At 38.9% G+C, this 4628-nt stretch overlaps 1 protein-coding gene and 1 long non-coding RNA gene across 2 annotated transcripts in view; one reads left to right on the top strand and one right to left on the bottom strand.

The window, feature by feature from the left end:
• LOC114025630 overlaps window positions 1-4628 on the top strand; it is a 112154-nt gene that overhangs the window by 75725 nt on the left and 31801 nt on the right. The gene's annotated exons all lie outside the window — the stretch shown is intronic.
• Window positions 1-4628, bottom strand: part of SVEP1 (sushi, von Willebrand factor type A, EGF and pentraxin domain containing 1) — a 318257-nt gene that overhangs the window by 4442 nt on the left and 309187 nt on the right. The gene's annotated exons all lie outside the window — the stretch shown is intronic.

The raw sequence follows: 4628 nt of genomic DNA on the forward strand, positions 1-4628 counted from the left end.
ACTGTCTGTTGAGGCCTGTGGATTCCTTCTCACACTAATGTTTTTAGATGCACAAAATAAAATACCTAGGATTACAAATGAAACAAATTACACTCAAATACAGCTATCAAAATATGAAAAGTAAAGCCCATGGATGCCATGTTAAGAACCCCTGCTCTGTACTTTCACGTGATGATATCAGCTGTCAGAGGTTCAATATTCATCTTTAGGCAGATGATTCCCAGATCTATATATATCTAGCCCAGCCCTGGTCTTTCTTCTGAGCTCCAGTCCCACATCAACAATTGTCTTTTGGGTGTTTTCAGCTGGATGCTTGGTAGGCATCTCAGATTCAAATATCCAAAACAGAACTCATCATTTTTCCCATCAAGCCCTCTACTCTCTCCATCTTCCTTATTACTGTCCAGGGCTCTAAGTCACTCATGTCCACAACTTCTGTGTCATTCTTGATTCTTTACTTTTACTCACACCACATATCCAGTGTGTTGCCAAATTTTGTAACTTCTACTTTACAACATCTCTTGTATATGTGCCCTTCTCTCCACTCACATAGTCACCACTTGTATCACTTTTTGCCTGGACTATTGTAATAGCTTCTTAGTAGAGCTCCTTGATTCAAGCCTTTCTTCACTTTAATCCATTCTATGGTCAGCTGCCAAAATGATTTTCCTAAAGTGAAGGTCTGACCACGTCATTTACCTACTCAGTAAACTCTAGGTTACTTTGCCAAGTTTGTTCTTTACAATAATTCTATGAGATAGGCAGCAAAGTTACAATTAACCCATTCTACAAATAAGAAAACTGATTCCCTAAGAGATGAATTGACTTTTCCATGATATACCATCTTGGTAGATCCAAGAACTGTACTTTTTCTTATGACTTTAAGTTTAGTGCTTGCAGACTAAAAATAAAATGGAAAAACAAGAATTTCCAAATTTGAGAAAAACTTGCCCCTGGCAAGATATGGGTAGGAGTTTATTCCTCAATGATGACAAAGCTCAAAGTAATGAGAGCAGATAAGCAGAACTTGTCTGCAACTTATTAAAAAGGAAATTATACAGCAGAGTAGGTTTTAAGACAGCAAATGAAAGAATGAATAAATGGATAACATGGGGCTAACTTTGCTGAGATGTTAAGAAAATATGGCATGACTACATTTGTGTGTGTGTGTGTGTGTGTGTATCTCCAAATTGGGGGGAGGAATATGATTTAATAGACACTTGAAAAAAGTTGGGGGTAGGAAAGCTACACATATTCTATTCATTGACTGTGCTTCTAAGTTATATGTTATCAGGGACCTAATGTTAGCCCAGGGGGTAGAGGATTACTGAGGCATCATCCCTTATACCTCCACTCTCCGTTGTCTGCCCTGCTTCTCTATGAATCCTTCAAACATGGCATTTTAGAAAGGAAGTAGCATGCCATGTTTATAACCAAGGGAACCTAGATTGGTAAAAACCACTTACTGAAACCACTTCTCAGCTCCCACCTGCCATCTTGACTGTTTCAAACAGGCCTCATTGATTGAGAACATGTTCCTAGTCTAAGTAAGACATCTACCTCAGTTAGGATCATAAGCTGAAAGAGACTTTAGAGGTCCTTCAGTTCAACTCCATTTTACAGATAAGGAAACTGAGACCCAGAAAAACTAAGTGATTTGCTCAAGGTCACATGAGTAGTAGTAAGCAGCAGAGCTGGGATGCAAGCCTGGGTCCTCTCATTCCAAATTCAGGGTCCTTTCTGCTAAACCTTGCTTATTCTATGTGCCAGGCAGCTGTAGGCTAGTATGAAGACTGCCACCATGAAGAATCAGAGCTTTGAAAGACAGCTTTTTCTTTGTTTAAAAAAAATCACTGAACCTCGTTTGCTTATTTTTCACAATAAGGCTGGAGAAGTGGCCGTCCTGTCTTTCTGGTATCACCTATTGCATATGATGCTCACAGAACACAAGATTGCAGTGAAGGTAGTTTAAGGAGGGAGGCAGAGACTAAGTGGGAAAAAACCCAACAAACCATTAATCAGAGCTTCAGTTCAAATAGAAAATATAACCTGAAAAAAGGCTCAGGAAGACAGATATTAAAAGATCTCTAGAGAGAGACCTTTTGTCCCTTTGCGGAGAGAGACACGGATGCAGTTCTAAATGAGAGCCAATTTGCTGAGAGAATGAAGGGTTTTCTGCCAAACCTACTTTTGCTCTCATTTCACAATACAGGGCGTGGAGGGTATAGCTGTGTTTCTCAAAAGCCACATTCATTGTGGATGTCACACACTGAATTGTAGAACTTTTCCAAATCATGGAACAAAAATTGAGATTTTCATAGCTCCCTTACAAGGTCCTTTGAAAATTTAACCCCTGAGAAATACCAACATTGTGTTCTTACTGCATTCTTTGTACTGTACTAGATTCTATGGGAGATACAAAAGAAGTCCATGACTTGTTTCCTGCCCTTAAAGAGATTACAATTTAGTTGGGAATTAATCAAGAAGCATTTACTGAGCGCTTACCAAGTGCCAGGAACTGTGGATACAAAATCAAAGAATGAAACAATCCCCACTTTCAAGGACTTTATGTTCTAAATGAGATGACAAAATCAATACTTTATTTTGTGAGATTCATAATTTTGGGGGGGGAGGGGAGGGAGGGTGCAGTGCCAAGTGACATCGACCACAATTCCTCCCAGGTTTTCTCATCCTGTGTGGTCTTTTGTTAGGTAGCTAACACTTATATAGCATTCTGAGGTTCACAAAATGCTTTAAATAACCCATTAGATCTTCAAAACAACTCTGTGAGGTAGGTGGTATTATCACCCCTGTTTTATAGATGTGGAAAGTGAGGCAGAAAGAAGTTAAGTAACTTGCCCTAGGTCACACAGCTAGTAAATGTCTGAGATAGAATTCAAACTCAGTTCTTCCTGATGCCTACTCCCATACTTTATTCACTATGTCATCCAGCTGCCTCATCTACACTTTCTCCTAAATCTTTTATAGAAGATTTGCCCAGAGGGCTGGAAGCCTTCCTTAGTCTTTCAGTATCACTATGGTACTAATGTAGCACCTCCGGTTGTCTATCTGCTATCCCTCATTCATCAATACATTACCCGCTAGTATGCTTGGCGATGTTGTTAGCGCTGCTTCTTATTTGCAGATCGTGTTTAGTATGCCACAGTCAACCCATACTGAGGTATTGGTAATTTTAATTCTTCTGTGGTCTAGGTGCACCATAATGCTTAGTCATGTACCACCACTGGGAAAATATTGGTGTTAAAGAAGTGGGCTTTTGCAATATTGACAAATTTGGGGTTGTTAAAAGACTTGTTTTCAAATATTTAATACAGAGTATTCCAAAAGTCTTGTTGTTAATTCTTTTTTTTTTCAGTTATGTCCAACTCTTTGTGACCTCATTTGGGGTTTCATGGCAAAGATACTGGAGTGGTTTGTCATTTCCTTCTCCAGCTCATTTTATAGATGAGAAACTGGAGTAAAGAGGGTTGAGTGACTTGCTCAGGATCACACAGCTACTAAGCGTCTGAGGTCAGTTTTGAACTCATGAAGGTAAGTCTTCCTGACTCCAGGTCCTGCACTCTGTCTACTGCATCACCACTAGCTTAAAACTGCACTATGACTCTGGAGCACTTTCTATTATCCAATCATACTATTTCATGTGAAACAATTAGAGAACAATCAATTGCTCAACTATGCAGTACTGACTAAAAGTGCAACAGGAGTTGGGACAAGGGAGAGATCAATTTGGGCTGTAGCAATTGGAAAGGACATCAGAAAGGAAAAGACAAGTTGGATTCTGAAGAATAAGAAGAATTTGGGCAGTTAGAAGAAAGAAAGCCTAGGAGAGGGGAACAATATGAACAAAGACAAAGAAATAGGAAGGAATCTGGCAGGTAGAGAACAGTGAGGACACTGGTTGGCCTAACTGGAGTGAAAAGTATATTTTGTGGGAGAGTAGTAAGATAACACGGAGAACCAGATTGTGGAAAGCCAAGCAGAGGAGCTTGGCTTTGACATGGAATGCAGTAGAGATCAATTAGAGGTTCTTCAATCAGAAGAACTGATGAAAACAGTATTTTAGGAAAATTTGTCTGGTGGCACTAGGAAGAATGGTTAGGAGGCTGCTTCGTTAAATCATGCTTGAGGTGACAAGGATCTGCTCTATAGTAGTGGTATTTCAAATAGAGATGAAGGGCTCAATCCAAGAGACATTATACAGGAAACCTGGACAGAAGCTTGAGGAGATATAAAGATCCTCATATCAGGGATAGAGGAGAGGCAAAAGTCAAAAGTCACTTCGACGTTAATTCACTTAGAAGAATTTGTGGCAACAAATGCAAAAAATAGGGCCTTTTTCAAAGGGAGTTGATTTTGGCTGAAGGATAATGAGTTCAGTTTCAGATATATAAGACATGTGGATAAATAAATATGTCTATCTAAATCTAAATATTGTGCAAATTGCTGAGAAATTCAACCACCTGTTTTTTTGGGTCTTACCAACCTAATAAATAAAAATGTTGCAAAATTTCATTTGCTTAGCATTTGGTAAACCAGAAATTTGGAAAATCACTTTCTTTCTTTCTTTCTTTCTTTCTTTCTTTCTTTCTTTCTTTCTTTCTTTCTTT

This window comes from Vombatus ursinus, unplaced genomic scaffold, assembly GCF_900497805.2.
Source record: "Vombatus ursinus unplaced genomic scaffold, bare-nosed wombat genome assembly UNPS02014832.1, whole genome shotgun sequence".
NCBI classification, from domain to species: Eukaryota; Metazoa; Chordata; class Mammalia; order Diprotodontia; family Vombatidae; genus Vombatus; species Vombatus ursinus.